An 18,631-nucleotide genomic window follows, 5' to 3' on the forward strand; every position below is an offset into this window, starting at 1 on the left:
TGGTCTCCCTCAACGATTTTTACCGCCCACGCTGCCCTCCAATACTAAATTGATGATCCCTTGATCCATCAGAATGTGTCCTACCAAACGATCCCTTCTTCTAGTCAAGTTGTGTCACAAATTTCTCTTCTCCCCAATTCTGTTCAATACCTCCCCATTAATTATTTGATCTATCCATCTAATCTTCAGCATTCTTCTGTAGCACCACATTTCGAAAGCTTCTATTCTCTTCTTGTCTAAACTATTTATCGTCCACGTTTCACTTCCATACATGGCTAGACTCCACACAAATACTTTCAGAAACGACTTCCTGACACTTAAATCTATACTCGATGTTAACAAATTTCTCTTCTTCAGAAACGCTTTCCTTGTCATTGCCAGTCTACATCTTTTATCCTCTCTACTTCGACCATCATCAGTTATTTTTTTTCCCCAAATAGCAAAACTCCTTTACTGCTTTAAGTGTCTCATTTCTTAATCTAATTCCCTCAGCATCACCCGACTTAACTCGACTACATTCCATTATCTTCGTTTTGCTTTTGTTGATGTTCATGTTATATCCTCCTTTCAAGATACTGTCCATTCCGTTCAACTGCTGTTCCAGGTCCTTTGCTGTCTCTGACAAAATTACATTGTCATCGGCGAACCTCAAAGTTTTTATTTCTTCTCCATGGATTTTAATATCTACTCCGAACTTTTCTTTCGTTTCCTTCACTACTTGCTCAAAATACAGATTGAATAACATCGGAGATAGGCTACAACCCTGTCTCACTCCCTTCCCAACCACTGCTTCCCTTTCATATGCATGAAGGGCTTATTTCAGTAGTGATAGAAGTCCGTTTTTGTTCATATTGAGATACAGAGTCCTAAAATTAAATGAGCGCTGAAAAATCTGCAGTTGAGATACGAGAAATATTCAGCATATGGATTTTTACCACAGATGAACCCTTCTTTTTGTTTGTTTGGCCCATTAATTTCAGAAACACTATAGACAGAAAAGTGGAGGTAAGGGACTTGTACCACTATTGAAATAAGCCCTTCATATGTAACCATCAGAAACCTTTTACTCACAAAGAGTACATCACAGTTACTGCCTGTGGTCAAGTTCAAAATGTTAAAGGATTTGTTGAAGTTAGACATCATGGGCATTACTGAACCGTCGATATAAAGCAGGAATTACACTTTAAGACAAAAAAGACGCACCATGAAGGAATTTTCCGAATGGTACGGAAATCTTTAGATGTGATGTATATGTATAGACAAACTAATAATTACAATTTCAGAAAAAGAGGATGATTTTTTTTCAGAGAAAGAGCTTCACAAACTGAACAAGTCAATAACGGGTTGGTCCAATTCCGACAATGATGCAAGCAGTTATTCGGCTAGGAAATGATTGACGGACTTGTTGGACGTCCTCCTGATGGAAATCGTGCTGCCAAAGTCTGTCCAACACACACGTTAGATCATTAAAATCGCGATTTCATTGAAGGGCCCTGCCCATAATGCTCCAAACGTACTCAGTTAATGTAGCATCATTGCCGCAGATACTACTACAACGTCTCGCTAACGCTAGGTTGGCAGCCCGTCGTCTGCCGAGCACAGCGCACTAGCGGGCTGTGCAGCTCGACGGAACTGGAGTGTGCCTCGTTCACTTCGTAGCTAGATTTCAACCTAGGCAGACGCAATTTCACAATCGGCCCTCAGCCAGTTCTGTAATGTTTGCATTGATTCTCTGAGGAGGCCCCATCAGGCTTAGTTCCTAAGAATATGTTGTATTACTTCATGGTATTCCAAGTTACGAGATTGTCAGTTCATAGCCGCAGCTGCAGTCCTACAAACTACTGAAGATAAGTAATTTCATTGTACTATGTGTTTCTTGAATTATATTCCTTCTCTCTAACAGTATGCAGTGCCGCATATTATTGCAACCTGGACTCCTTCAGCTGCTATCAACTCGGCCTCCCACTTATTTGCATTTAGTAACGAGCTGAAAACACCCACGCGTTTTGTGCCTCTAAACAGTGAGACGCAATAGTTAAGGAGAGATCGAGATGCCTTTCTGGCCAATGCATGGTTTGGCAAGCACGAAGACAAACAGTAGTAACTCTCGCCGTGAGCGGGAGGGCATTATCTTGCTGGAATTTAAGCTCCAGCTGCCTTTCCATTTAGGGCAACAAAACGTGGTGTAGAATACCGTTGACGTATAGCTGTACTGCAGGGATGCCGCGGGTGACAACCAAAGAAGTCCTGCAGTTGAAAGGAACGTCACATCAGACCACCTCTCATGGCAGTCGGTCCGCGTGGTGGGTGAGAGATTGGTATCCCCTCACTGAACGGAGCGTGTCCACAAAAGTCTCCACTGGTCATCGGATCTCAGTTTCAAGCGGAACTCGTCACTGAAGACAATTCCTATCCAGTCAATGAGATTCGAGTCTATCCATGGAGAAGAAATAAAAACTTTAAGGTTCGCCGATGACAATGCAATTCTGTCAGAGACAACGAAGGACTTGGAAGAGCAGTTGAACGGAATGGACAGTGTCTTGAAAGGAAGGTATAAGATGAACATCAACAAAAGCAAACCGAGGCTAATGGAATGTAGTCGAGTTAATTCGGGTGATGCTCAGGGAATCAGATTAGGAAATGAGACACTTAAAGCAGTAAAGGAGTTTTGCTAGTTGGGGAGCAAAATGACTGATGATGGTCGAAGTAGAGAGGATATAAGATGTAGACTGGCAATGACAAGGAAAGCGTTTCTGAAGTAGTGGAATTTGTTAACATCGATTAGATTTGAGTGTCAGGAAGTCGTTTATAAAAGTATTTGTATGGAATGTAGCCATGTATGGAAGTGAAACATGGGCGATAAATAGTTTGGACAAAAAGAGAATAGAAGCTTTTGAAATGTGGTGCTACAGAAGAATGCTGAAGATTAGATGATAGATCACATAACTAATGAAGAGATACTAAATAGAACTGGGGAGGATTCTGTGGCACAACTTGACTAAAAGAAGGGATCGGTTGGTAGGACATGTTCTGAGGCATCAAGGGATCACCAATTTAGTATTGGAGGGCAGCGTAAAGGGTAAAAATCGTAGAGGGAGGCCAAGAGATGAATACACTAAACAGATTCAGAAGGATGTAGGTTGCAGTAAGTACTGGGAGATGAAGAACCTTGCACAGGATAGAGTAGCATGGGGAGCTGCATCAAACCAGTCTCTGTACTGAAGACCACAACAACAACAAGGCAGAAGCCGTGGCCAGCGGTACAATACCAAATTGACTGTCTCCCGCCATATGGCCTGACAACCAGGAGCGATGGTCTTGGCTGCCATTTCATTCCATGACAGGACCGCTTTCGTTGTCAACCACGGCACCCTTACAGCACGCCGATACGTCGACTATATCCTACGGCCCTATTTTGTTTCCCACCGCGGCAAGCCATCCTGGCTGACATGTCAGAAAGATAAAGTCCGCCCAGAGACGGCGACAGTTTGCCGTGCTTGCCTTCGTGCTTGCCAAACTCTACCTTGTCCTGCAAGGTCGCAGCATCTCGCCCCAGTTGAGAAATTTTGGAGCATTATGGGCAGGGCTCTTCAACCATCTCGAGATTTTCACCATACAATGCGTCAATTTGGCACGATATCTCTCAGGAGGACATGCGACAACTCCACCAACCAGTGTCAAGCCGAATAACTTCATGTACAAGGCCAGAGGTGACCCAAAGCCTTCTTGATTTGCTCAATTTGCGAAGATCTTTCTCTTCTCATTGAATTTTCTCTGAAATTTGTATCACGTGTTTGTCTGTACAATTACGCATACATGCACTCCGTCTTCAGGCCACAAGTGGCCCGTCGGGACCATCCGACCGCCGTGTCATCCTCAGCTGAGGATGCGGATATGAGGGGCGTGTGGTCAGCACACCGCTCTCCCGGTCGTTTTGATGGTTTTCTATGACCGGAGCCGCTACTATACCGTAGAGTAGCTCCTCAATTGGCTTCACGAGGCTGAGTGCACCCCGAGAAATGGCAACAACACGTGGCGACTCGCACGGTCACCCATCCCAGTGCCGGCCACGCCCGACAGCGCTTAACCTCGGTGATCTCACGGGAACCGGTGTATTCACTGCGGCAAGGACGTTGCGTTTTTACATTTACGTCGTAACTCCCGATTGCCGTCCCATTCGGAGAATTTCTTCGTGGTGTCTTGCTTTTTTTTACTTAGAATGTATACAGGGTGGTCCATTGATAGTGCCCGGGCCAAATATCACAAGAAATAAGCATCAAACGAAAAAACTACAAAGAACGAAACTGGTCTAGCATGTAGGGGGAAACCAGATGGCGCTATGGTTGGACTGCTAGATGGCGCTTCCATAGGTCAAATGGATATCAACTGCGTTTTTTAAAATAGGAACCCCCATTTTTTATTACATATTCTCGTAGTACGTAAAGAAATATGAATGTTTTAGTTGGGCCACTTTTCCGCTTTGTGATACATGGCGCTGTAATAGTCACAAACGTGGTATCACGTAACATTCCCCAGTGCGGACGGTATTTGCTTTATGATACATTACCCGTGTTAAAATGGACCATTTACCAATTCCGGAAAAGGTCGATATCGTGTTGATGTATAGCTATTGTGATCAAAATGCCCAACAGGCGTGTGCTATGTATGCTGCTCGGTAATCTGGACGACATCACCCAAGTGTCCGGACCGTTCGCCGGATAGTTACGTTATTTAAGGAAGCAGAAACAGTTCAGGCTCATGTGAAACATCAACCACGACCTGCAACAAATGATTATGCCCAAGCAGGTGTTTTAGCTGCTGGCGCGGCTAATCCGCACATCAATAGCAGACAAATTGAGCGAGAATCGGGAATCTCAAAACGTCGGTGTTGAGAATGCTACATCAACATCGATTGCACCCGTACCATATTTCTATGCACCAGGAATTGCATGGCGACGACTTTGAACGTGGTGTACAGTTCTGCCACTGGGCACAAGAGAAATTACGGGACGATGACAGATTTCTTGCACGCGTTCTATTTAGCGACGAAGCGCCATTCACCAACAGCGGAAAAGTAAACCGGCAAATATGCACTATTGGGCAACGGAAAATCCACGAAGGTTGCGACAAGTGGAACATGAGCGACCTTGGCGGGTTAATGTATGGTGTGGCATCGTGGGAGGAAGGGTAATTGGCCCCCCTTTTATCGATGGCAATCTAAATGGTGCAATGTATGCTGATTTCCTACGTAATGTTCTACCGATGTTACTACAAGATGTTTCACTGCATGACAGAATGGAGATGTACTTCCAACACATGTCCGACACATAGCGCGCGTGCGGTTGAAGCGGTATTGAATATCATATTTCATAACAGGTGGATTGGTCGTCGAAGCACCATACCATGGCCCGCACGTTCACCGGATCTGACGTCCCCGGATTGCTTTCTGTGCGGAAAGTTGAAGGATATTTGCCATCGTGATCCACCGAGAACGCCTGACAACATGCGTCATCGCATTGTCAATGCATGTGTGAACGTTAAGGAAGGCGAACTACTCGCTGTTGAGAGGAATGTCGTTACACGTATTGCCAAGTGCATTGAAGTTTTGAGCATTTATTGCATTAATGTGGTGTTTACAGGTAATCACGCTGTAACAGCATGCGTTGTCAGAAATGATAAGTTCGCAAAGGCACATGTAACACATTGGAACAACCGAAATAAAATGTTCAAACGTACCTACGTTCTGTATTTTAATTTAAAAAACCTACTTTTACCAAGTGTTCGTGTACAATTGTGAGCCATATGTTTGTGACTATTACAGTGCCATCTATCACAAAGCGAAAAACGTGGTCAAACTAAAACATTCATATTTCTTTACGTACTACACGAATATGTAATAAAAATGTGGGTTCCAATGTTAAAAAAACGCATTTGACATCCGTTTGACCTATGGCAGTGCCATCTAGCAGGCCAACCATAGCACCATCTGGTTTCCCCCTTCAAGCTAGACATGTTTTGTTCTTTGTAGTTTTTTCGTTCGTTGCTTATTTCGCGAGATATTTGGCCCGGTAACGATCAATGGACCACGCTGTATAAAAAAAAAAAAAATGCAGCCTATGACCGTCCGAAAGTTCAGTAGGGAACGTGTAAAAATCAGAAGTAGATTGGTCACGAAATTTTGGAGATGCTTGGTAACAACGGTAAACGACGACACGTATTTATATAGCTGACCAGAGGTATAGAAAAGGAGGTAATTTGTCGGATAGCAGGGCAGCCGCTGGGTGCGAATCGGCGGCACCACGCTTCCAGCTAGGGTGAGGGGGCCAGTTGACAGGTTTTACGACGCTGCAACCGGCGTTAATCACGGCCCGCCGTCTGGGCGCTGAATGGCCACGTTGCGAGACAATACAGCACCGGCAGCGGGGGGGAGGAGGGGGGGGTGCAGGTGCCCGAGTACAACTAGCGTTGCGTTGGCAGAGCCGCGACCTACTGCTGCATTCCTTATATTTTATTTTTTATGGCTCTTCAGCGAGGCCACTGCGGGCTAAGGTTACGAGGGACCCTCTTCCAGTTTCTTCATACTTATAAGATTTCAAGGTCAGTGTTTTACATCAACTTCCTACAACAATACCAAGGATGATAATAATAATAATAATAATAATAATAATAATAAATCAACAACTCAACCAATTACTAAAGATAACAGAAGTATTCAGCAATGATATAAATATGGCTTTTGGAACAGACAAATGTAAGAAAAATAGCATAGTCAAGGGAAAACACACTAAACGAGAAGATTACATATTGTATAACATCAGCGACTGCATAGAAGTGATGAAAAAAAAACAGATACCTATAAATATCTAGGATACAGACAAAAAATAGGAATAGGTAATACAAATGTTAAAGAAGAACTAAAAGAAAAATATAGACGACGACTAACAAAAATACTGAAAACAGAATTGGCAGCAAGAAACAAGACAAAAGCTATAAATACTTGTGCTATACCAATATTGACCTAGTCATTTGGAGTAGTGAAATGGAGTAACACAGACCTAGAAGCACTCAATACACTTACACGATCACAATGCCACAAATATAGAATACATCACATACATTCAGCAACAGAAAGATTCACATTAAGCAGAAAGGAGGGGGGAAGGGGATTTATCGGCATAAAAAACCTACATTATGGACAGGTAGAAAAATTAAGAAAATTCTTTATAGAACGAGCAGAAACTAGCAAAATACACAAAGCAATCACTCATATAAATACATCGGCTTCACCGCTGCAATTTCATGACCACTTCTACAACCCTTTAGATTACGTAACATCAACGGATACGAAGAAAGTAAATTGGAAAAAGAAAACACTACATGGCAAGCACCCGTATCATCTAACACAGCCACACATCAATCAAAAAGCATCCAACACATGGCTAAGAAAAGGCAATATATACAGTGAGACTGAAGGATTCATGATGCCAATACAGGATCAAACAATAAACACCAGTATTACAGCAAGCATATTATTGAAGATCCCAATACCACAACAGATAAATACCGACTTTGCAAACAACAAATAGAAACAGTAGATCACATCACAAGCGGATGTACAATACTAGCAAATTCAGAATACCGCAGAAGACATGACAATGTAGCAAAAATAATACATCAACAACTTGCCATACAACATAAACTAATAAAACAACACGTTCCCACATACAAGTATGCACCACAAAATGTACTGGAGAATGATGAATACAAATTATACCAGAACAGAACCATTATAACAGATAAAACAATACCACATAACAAACCTGAAATCATACTCACCAATAAAAAGAAGAAATTAACACAACTAATCGAAATATCCATACCCAATACAACAAATATGCAGAAGATAACAGGAAAAAAAATTTGAAAAATACATCCAACTGGCTGAGGAAGTGAAGGACATGTGGCATCAGGATAAAGTTGACATTGTACCAATTATACTATCAACTACAGGAGTCATACCACGCAATATCCACCAGTACATCAATGCAATACAGCTACATCCAAATGTATATATACAACTACAGAAATCTGTAATTATTGATACATGTTCAATTACCCGAAAGTTCCTAAGTGCAATGTAACATATACCGTACAATTAAAAGGAAGTCACGATTGATCAAGGTCCGCATCATTATCCATTTTTAACCAGACATAACGCCTGAGGAAGGAAGGAATAATAATAATAATCTCGCATGAGAAAACCCAGTAGATAGAACGAGTGCCACAAGAAAAATTGCCTATTATGACAATCCATGGGAAAATCGTACAAGTACCACATTTCAAGAACCTGGGAGAAATCATCCAGCCATCAGGGATCAACCTAAACGCCAATGATGAAAGAATAAAAGAAACTACAGGAAGCATTTAAACTCACGTGGAATTATTATAACAAAAAGTTGTAATGGTACTTGAATTACGTAACCATTGCTGCACCTCACCTCAACCTCTCGATACCAGCAACATTCTACTGTGTTTCTGTAAAGTAAACATATTTCTGAGACAACATTCAGATTTGATTTCATTAATGTAGAGGTACTTTGATGCATCGATATGTTTATATTGCAATGATATTATTCTTATGTGAATTCTTTCTTTTTGTCACTATGATCTTTGACGTACTTGTAACTCTGATTTTTGGGCGCGTAAGCGGTCATGAGAGAGTCAAGTCTTGGTCGTCATGTCGAAAAGACGCAAATTGTAGTCAGTTTATAAAATGTGTACTTTAACAAAAAAAAATGGCTCTGAGCACTATGGGACTCAACATCTTAGGTCATAAGTCCCCTAGAACTTAGAACTAATTAAACCTGACTAACCTAAGGACATCACACACACCCATGCCCGAGGCAGGATTCGAACCTGCGACCGTAGCAGTCCCGCGGTTCCGGACTGCAGCGCCAGAACCGCACGGCCACCGCGGCCGGCTTGTACTTTAACAGCAAGGAAGATATTTTCAAGTATTTTTTATATTGTGAAGTGATGTTTTGTGAGTTACCTGATATTACAACAAAAGTAATAAAAAGGGAAGTGTAACTTCAATTCGGAGTGCTGATTACTTTTTTATGCATCACCATTGTGCTAACTTGAAAAAGTTTAATCTTCAAGAATGGTTTATGAAACACATCTATAAAACTTTTGAATATCGCAGAATAACAGCTAGGCCTCTGCATCCGAGATTGGAATCATCACCGCCTAGATTTTCGACGATTGAGCCATGACTTCACAACGAGACCAGCGTGGGAAACACGAAAAGATGAGTGCCTAGTTTATCCATTATTTCATGAAATGACTTTATTTACTCTCCTCTAATGACACCTGCCACATAATATAACTTTGTTGTTGGCCGAAAATGCAATATTTAGCAGCGTGAGCAACACTACAATCATAATTAATTTTTGACCTTTGTTGTGGTGGGGTTGTTAGAAAGTCCATATCCAATAACGCAAAATTGAGGCACTACAACACTGTTGTACTTCCGGAGGCACTGTATGCATCTGAAACAACACAAATAGGTGGGCAAACTAAAATCAAAGAAATAGAGAAACAAGAAAGGAAAATTCTCAGGAGAATTTTTGGCCCGATACAAGAGCAAGGAATCTGGAAGAAGAGACCAACATCGGAATTATATAAATACACGGATAAGATAGCGGATACAATAAGGGAAAGAAGGATGCAGTTCTACGGACATATCCACAGGATGAATGAAAACAGAATTTCAAAGCGAATTCTTAAAGTCATCAACTCAGGTAGAGGAAAAACAAAATGGATAAAAGAAGTTGAAGAGGACCTCAGACAAGCACACATAACAGTAAACGATGCAGAAAATAGAACTGAATTCAGGAAAATCACCAAAAAACATAAATTTGACACCACAACACAGAAGAGACCAGGATGCAAATGGACAGCGGAGCGAAAGAAACGACACAGTGAACACGTGATGAAAATTTGGGCTCAGAAAAAAACATAAACAATCTTTATAAATGAATTAAAGTTCAAACGCTCTCTTTAAATGGGAATAATCGAAAATAATAATAATAATAACAATAAAACAATAACAATAAAATACTAAGCACACAAAACTACGACATTACAATACCGACATAAAACCAGAATGCCTATATAGATCAGAGATGTTAATTTTAAACAGGAAAACAGACAAAGAAAACATTCAGAAAAAGGAACGGAAGATAATAAGAAAAAATTTAGGCCCAAAACTTGTAAAAAAAATGGTTCAAATGGCTCTGAGCACTATGGGACTCAACTTCTAGAACTTCTAGAACTTATAACTACTTAAACCTAACTAACCCAAGGACATGACACACATCCATACCCGAGGCAGGATTCGAACCTGCGACCGTAGCGGTCTCGCGGTTCCAGACTGTAGCGCCTAGAACCGCACGGCCACTCAGGGCGGCCAAAAATTGTAGATAAACAGTATCGGCTCAGAGGCAAACTGGAAATCAAACAATACTCTGATATTCACAGTGACATTAGAGAACGCAGATTAAGATTCTATGGACACATCAAAAGATTGAATCCGGACTGACTTGCAAAGCAAATAGTTGATTTCTGTGGAAACAGGAGTAAATCTAAAACAGACACAATGAAATGGAAAATGGATTGGCGAAATCAAAACAGATCTGAAACTAGCAGGAATTACACCAGAGGATATCCAAAACAGGGAAATCTTCTGATCCAAAATTCACAAGTGGCAAGTTGACCAGGAGGAGAAACCAATGAAGGAGACTGGAACAACGTGGTCTCAAAAAAGAAAAGAAGCTCACAGAAAAGAATGAAAGAAGTATGGGCACAAAGAAAGGCAAATGCACGCCACTAGTCCAGTAGTCTTAATGGGCCCATTCGCAAATATATATCTAATAAAATACCTTTGAAAAGTGGACGATTTCCGAGAGATGCGAAGTACAAAACATTTAGAATTTGGGAACATAACTGCCCCCCCCCCCCAAAAAAAAAACTCTTCCGTTTGTATTGTAAAAGTTTCGTAATCGTCAAGCCGCTGGTTGAAACCTCGCTAGTAGCAATTTTTTTACTTCTATTGAAATTCTATATTTTTAGCAATATAATTGTTAATTAACAATAATTAAATATATAGTTTTTGATAGAAATATTATCTTTATAGTTTTGAACACCAATTGCACGAAAATACCGATATCTATACAAAAAAGTCGCTCTGTTGTTCATCATGACAATGAAATATAGAACCTAACATCTTTCTCATAACAGGAAAATGCATTTCACTCAAGGAAGAGCAAATTTAAATTAAGTAGTAGAGGATTTGCATTTACAGATGGACCCATAGCATCTGAAATGCATCGTATAATTTAATAAAATACGAAAAAATGTGACTGAAGGCGTTTTTGTTCAAAACTTCTTGTCTGTTGAAGACAGTCAGAGTACAGCTGCAAAATATGAATGAAAATTTTTTAATGTATTCTATTCTTGTCTGAGATGTTTATCGTCCACGCTTCCATTCCCACACAAGCATACACACCAGACAAATACCTTGATAACAGATTTCCTGACAGTCAAACTGATATTACATGTTAACAAATTGTTATTTTTCAGCAATTCTTTTCCTGCTACAGCCAGCCTGCAATTTACATCCTGTCAACATTGGCCACCATCAGTTAGTTCGCTGCTCAAGCAGCAAGTCATCTACTACTTTCAGCGCCTCATTTCCCAATGTAATTCCCTCAGCATCGTCTTATTTAATTCGACTACATTCAGTTATTACTGTTTTAGTTTCGTTCATGTTCATCTTGCACTCTCGTTTCAAGACACTACACATTCCGTTCAACTGCTCTCCCAAGGCTTTTGTCGTCTCTGAAAGAATTACAAAGTCATCCGCGAACCTTAAAGATTTAGTTCTCTTCCCTGAACTTAAATTCTCTTCCCAAATTTCTCGTAGCTTTCCTTTACTGCTCGCTCGTTGTACTGACTGAATATTACTCCCTGAATAAGGAAAAGTGTGAGGGCCATGAATACGATAAGAAATGCGGTAAATTTCGGTTACATTATAAATTACACACATCTAAAGGCTGTCAATTCAACTAAATACATGGGGATTATTGATCTTTTAGACATTTTGTCGCCGTGCGATCAGCAACCGTGTATGCAATTATATAAAATGTAATAATCAGCCAACCGATTCGCACAACTTAAAAAATAAAACCACATATTAATCAGGTTTCGATACTTCTAAGACTATCTTCATCAAAATGTTAAAAGTTACCTAGCAAAACATGTAAGGTATAAATAATATACATCAAATAGTTACACATGTGAAAATTCTCAACTAAAACCAGTAAACCGTACTTGCATGAAATCACATAACAGCTTTTAAGTTTCAGCAACATTGCTACCGTCAAGTGATGTGTTTGTGTTTCCTGAGTCGAGAGTAAAAATCATAATAAAAAAAACAGACAGTTATCACAGAATGATAGTCATGGTTGCAAGCAACGCCACAAGTTAACTGCTGTAGACCAGCTAAGAAGGGCACATACACAGCGCAAAGGGCATCAGACGAAATGGCAGGTAAGCTGACACTACCATAAGATGAACCATTCTTTTCATCGCCTTTTTTGTGTGGAGGATGGATTAAAACTGACTGTCATTCTCTTGGTATCATCCCAGTTCTCCAGATCTCCTCAGAGAGTTGGTCTAGTACATCTAGAGTTTCATTATTTGCCATCTTCAGTGAAGCCGCCACTACTGAATCCTATCCATTGCCCTTATTATTCTTAAGTTTGTTGATGATCTCTTTGATCTCCTCTTTACGAGATAGAGATGAAATGGGTAGTTTGTAAATTAGGGCTTATGCAGGAAATCTTCCTTTCGGTTCGTCACAATTAAGTAGGTTTTCAAAATAACGAAACATGATTGGGCTGTTTTCTTTGTTGGTCAGGCCGACCTTTCCATTTTCGTTTCTAAAACAAATGCTAGGGGCTTGGTATCCTTTCAAATTCGAGTTGAATGTCTGTTAGAAGTCTCTGGGCCGGCCGGTGTGGGCGAGCGGTTCTAGGCGCTAAAGTCTGGAACCGCGCGACCGCTACGGTCGCAGGTTCGAATCCTGCCTCGGCCACGGATGTGTGTGATGTCATTAGGTTAGTTACGTTGAAGTAGTTCTGAGTTCTAGGGGACTGATGACTTCATATGTTAAGTCCCATAGTGTTCGGAGCCATTTTGAAGAAGTCTCTGGTACTGTTTTTCCGGAAATCCTGATCGATCTGTTCTAACTGCTGTTTCTCATACAATCGCTTAGCCCTTCGTAAAGTTCTGGCCGCATAGTTTCAAACTTCACGGAAGACATCAAAGTCTCCAAGTCTCCTGGTCGAATTCCACTTTTTCCAGGCATTTGTTCTTTGTTTTACCACCTCATCACAGACTTCATTCCATCATCTATGCTTTCTACACATACATCTACATACATAATCCGCTATCCACCATACGGTGTGTGGCGGAGGGTACGTCGTACAACATCTAGCACCTTCTCTCCCTATTCCACTCCCAAACAGAACGAGGGAAAAATTACTGCCTATATGCCTCTGTACGAGCCCTAATCTCTCTTATCTTATATTTGTGGTCTTTCCGCGAAATACAAGTTGGCGGCAGTAAAATTGTACTGCAGTCAGCCTCAAATGCTGGTTTTCTAAATTTAATCAGTAGCGATTCACGAAAAGAACGCCTCCTTTCCTCCAGAGACTCCCACCCGAGTTCCTGAAGCATTTCCGTAACACTCTCGTGACGATCAAACCTACCAGTAACAAATCTAGCCGCCCGCCTCTGAACTGCTTCTAAGTCCTCCCTCAATCCGACCTGATAGGGATACCAAACGCTCGAGCAGTACTCAAGAATAGGTCGTATTAGTGTTTTATAAGCGGTCTCCTTTACAGACGAACCACATCTTCCCAAAATTCTACCAATGAACCGAAGACGACTATCCGCCTTCCCCACAACTGCCATTACATGCTTGCCCCACTTCATATCGCTCTGCAACGTTACGCCCAAATATTTAATCGATGTGACTGTGTCAAGCGCTACACTACTAATGGAGTATTCAAACATTACAGGATTCTTTTTCCTATTCATCTGCATTAATTTACATTTATCTATATTTAGAGTTAGCTGCCATTCTTTACACCAATCACAAATCCTGTCCATGTCATCTTGTATCCTCCTACAGTCACTCAACGACGACACCTTCCCGTACACCACAGCATCATCAGCAAACAGCCGCATATAGCTATCCACCCTATCCGAAAGATCATTTATATAGATAGAAAACAACAGCGGACCTACCACACTTCCCTGGGGCACTCGAGATGATAACCCTCAACTCCGATGAACACTCACCATTTAGGACAACGTACTGGGTGCTATTACTTAAGAAGTGTCGGCCGGAGTGGCAGAGCGGTTCTAGGCGCTACAGTCTGGAACCGCGCGACCGCTACGGTCGCAGGTTCGAATAATGCCTCGGGCATGTATGTGTGTGATGTCCTTAGGTTAGTTAGGTTTAAGTAGTTTGAACTTAAGAACTTAAGAAGTCTTTGAGCCACTCACATATTTGGGAACTTATCCCATATGCTTGTACCTTAGTTAGGAGTCTGCTTTCTCTTTTTAGCTGCCAGGATTGCAGTATCCTGTATTTTACTCCTGATAACTTCAAAAATTGCAACGTATCAAGAGAGATTTTGCGAAGCGTTGAAGGTTTCGTGCCGCAGGCGAGGGATTCGTCGCCTCTAGGGTTTGTGATCGGCGGCCGGTGAGATTTTGACGGTTCTGGAGTTTTAGGTCTGGCCGACAGCTAGCTTCGTGGGAACGCACAGTCTTCTGGGCGACAGGCAGATCTTGTGGTGATTCACGCCGCCGCGCGGGCCGTGATTTACGCTTCCTGTGCCTCAGAACGCTCGGACTGCTAGCATTCCAGGAATTTGGTCACACGATTGCGCTGCGTCAGCAGTAGCCAGCCGACAACACTGCACCACCTCTGCCCCCCCTTCCACCCCTCCACCCTCCACCGTGTCTGTTGCAACCTCTGATAACAGTACGGAACGTCGTCTGGTCTGCCAATTACTATAACGAGGGGGGAACGTCGCCCACGATAACTTCGACCCCGTATCGCACCTGCCGATAAAGACGAATTCTTATATTTATCGTCACCTTCGCTTCACTTGTTTCTTCCTTTAATCAGACCAGCTTGTCATCAGTCATCTGAAGCCCCCTTTCTACGTCACGCCGAGTGAAAGCGAACACAAGCCAATGCGCATTTGCAGACAATTTGCCACTGTCCGGTAGCATTCGCTTGTACCTCGTGAATAAGCGTTTGCACTAAAGCAGGGATGTCAAAGCTTCGGCCCGAAGGAAGTATCAAGGGATACCAATTCGATTCTACACAGAGTACGCAAAATAACTTGCCCCCTTCTAATATCCGTGTACCGCAAGTCTCTAGAGGAGCGGAAGGTTCCAAATGTTTGGAAAAGAGCACAGGTAGTCCCAGTTTTCAAGAAGGGTTGTCGAGCTGATGCGCAAAACTATACGCCTTTATCTCTGACATCGATCTTTTGTAGAATTTTAGAACATGTTTTTTGCTCGCGTGTCATGTCATTTCTGGAAACCCAGAATCTACTCTCTAGGATTCCGGAAACAGCGATCGTATGAGACCCAACTCGCTTTATTTGTTCATGAGACCCAGAAAATATTAGATACGGGCTCCCAGGTAGATGCCATTTTCGTTGGCTTCCGGAAGGCGTTCGATACGGTTCCGCACTGTCGCCTGATAAAAAAAGTAAGAGCCTACGGAATATCAGACCAGCTGTGTAGCTGGATTGAAGAGCTTTTAGCAAACAGAACACAGCATGTTGTTCTCGATGGAGAGACATCTACAGACGTTAAAGTAACCTCTGGCGTGCCACAGGGGAGTGTTATGGGACCATTGCTTTTCACAATATATATAAATGACCTAGTAGATAGCGTCGGAAGTTCCATGCGACTCTTCGCGGATGATGCTGTAGTATACAGAGAAGTTGCAGTATTAGAAAATTGCAGCGAAATACAGGAACATCTCCAGCGGATAGGCACTTGGTGCAGGGAGTGTCAACTGACCCTTAACATAGACAAATGTGATGTATTGCGAATACATAGAAAGAAGGATCCTTTATTGTATGATTATATGATAGCGGAACAAACATTGCTAACAGTTACTTCTGTAAAATATCTGGGAATATGCGTACGGAACGATTTGAAGTGGAATGATCATATAAAATTAATTGTTGGTAAGGCGGGTGCCAGGTTGAGATTCATTGGGAGAGTCCTTAGAAAATGTAGTCCATCAACAAAGGAGGTGACTTACAAAACACTCGTTTGACATATACTTGAGTATTGATCATCAGTGTGGAATCCGTGTAAGGTAGGGTTGACAGAAGAGATAGAGAAGATCCAAAGAACAGCGGCGCGTTATTTGGTAAGCGTGATAGCGTTACGGAGATGTTTACCAAACTCAAGTGGCAGTCCCTGCAAGAGAGGCACTCTGCATCGCGATGTAGCTTGCTGTCCAGGTTTCGAGAGGGTGCGTTTCTGGATGAGGTATCGAATATATTGCTTCCCCCTACTTATACCTCCCGAGGAGATCACGAATGTAAAATTAGAGATTGGAGCGCGCACGGAGGCTTTCCGGCAGTCGTTCTTCCCGCGAACCATTAGTGACTGGAACAGGAAAGGGAGGTAATGACAGTGGCACGTGAAGTGCCCTCCGCCACACACCGTTGGGTGGCTTGCGGAGTATAAATGTAGATGTAGATGTAGAAGCGGCGTAAGAAGTGAACATCTATCACAGGACCGATAAAAGTAGGGAAAGAGACCCATAAAATTCCACTAATGCAAAGTTATGATAAAATAAATATTTTCAATTTGAAACAACACCGCCACAGGATGGCATTCTCTAATTCGTCCTCTTTGATCAGCTGTTAGTGTTAATTACACAGAAGTGGCAAAATTATTATGGTAAAGGTGCTGTAACTAAATTTTTATTGAAAATTTAGGTAACTACATCCAGTTTATAAATGTTTTAAGACTTTTTGCATTCCTTTTGCTTTTATTAACATCTCTATCCTTAAAGGCATACTTTCTGCTATTTTTTTGATAACTGTTTTGAATATGTAGATCACACAGCCATGTTTGTGTCAGCAGTTCTAATAAACAATTCTTTGTTGTGACCTACTGTATTCTTATTTTCTTCTTAACTCTTGCCCATAGATTTTTGACTGGGTTCATGTCTGGGCTATTCCCAGGGCGTGGAAGCACAGTAACAATACTTTCATTCAAAACGTTTCCCACACTCTTAGCCTTATAGCATGGAGTTACACCAAGCATGAGAACATAATCTACACTGTTAAATCATCGCCTAGTCAGAGGCAGAAGTCTCTCTTTTAACACTTTGAGATACTGTCCTTGATTCATAGAACCTTCAACAATGTACTGATTCCCTGTATCCCTCCATGAAAGAACACTCGAGACCATAAGCGAAGTGAGTTTGCTTCACAGTATGGCGTACGCGGTCTTGATACAAAATCCTCCGGTTCCGTCCCACTCACATACTGGCTACTTTCTTCTGTGCCACAGAACATTGATTCATCACTGAAACACCTCTGGAAGTAAATATTAAGCCTTTCGTTACTACCGCACATTACAGTGCTAAAAAAAATTAGTGATATTCATAGGCAAATTTTACTAGCCATGTCGACCATACCCACAAATTTTTCAAAAACAACATTTGGGAATGAGATCATGCAATAAAATTTGTCATAATGCATAAATTAATGTAAACACCTTTTTCCGGTCCTCAACAGTGCAGTGCTGTAGGGATTTTCCCATGTGTAACCGTTTTAAAGCAATTCCTGCGGTGATCTTGGGCTTCGTATGGGATCGTCGTTCTGGCTGACTTGCGATACTCAAAACTCTCTTTACAGTTCTAGCTGACGCTGCCACTCCGTAATCCTTCAACTGCTCAGAGAGTTGCACACTTTACGATTGGAAATGACCATGCTTTTCGAGTTCGCTAAATTTTAGGGCTTAATTTTTGTTCTCTTCCACGTCTGCCTGTGCGTTCCTGTCGATCAATAAATTTATCGAATTTAAAAATTTTAATGTTACTCACTGACTGTTGCGAGATTCTGAGTTTGGAACCAATTTGATGCTGTGTGTATATCTCTTCTGCCAAAAGTGTCCTATGAGTGGCAACTGTAGTGGGTAAAATGTCTTTCTTGCTACCCATTGCCTCAAGTGCGTATCTTTAAAAGAAGTGAAAGAGACCACTCACTTGGTCTCTGATCTATTACCTGGAATTAATTCCAAATAGTTTACTTAAATCGTTATTCACTGTTTAAACAGCAGATAATCACTAAGATGCTCATTACATATCGAATGCAGGACTGCGTGCAAACACTCGTTTTTCAACTGTCAGTGTTTTGCAGTCATTGTAGCCAACCTATGCAATTCAAAATTTTCTATAAATGCATAAACGTACCTCTGAATACCCTACATCCACCTCAGAATAATT

General features: G+C 41.6%; 1 pseudogene; it reads right to left on the reverse strand.

Moving 5' to 3' along the window:
• Positions 1 to 4,020: 4,020 nt before the first annotated feature.
• Positions 4,021 to 4,138, reverse strand: LOC126293792 (5S ribosomal RNA; annotated as a pseudogene).
• Between the last annotated feature and the right edge of the window lie 14,493 nt (positions 4,139 to 18,631).

This window comes from Schistocerca gregaria, chromosome 10 (genome assembly GCF_023897955.1).
Source record: "Schistocerca gregaria isolate iqSchGreg1 chromosome 10, iqSchGreg1.2, whole genome shotgun sequence".
NCBI classification, from domain to species: Eukaryota; Metazoa; Arthropoda; class Insecta; order Orthoptera; family Acrididae; genus Schistocerca; species Schistocerca gregaria.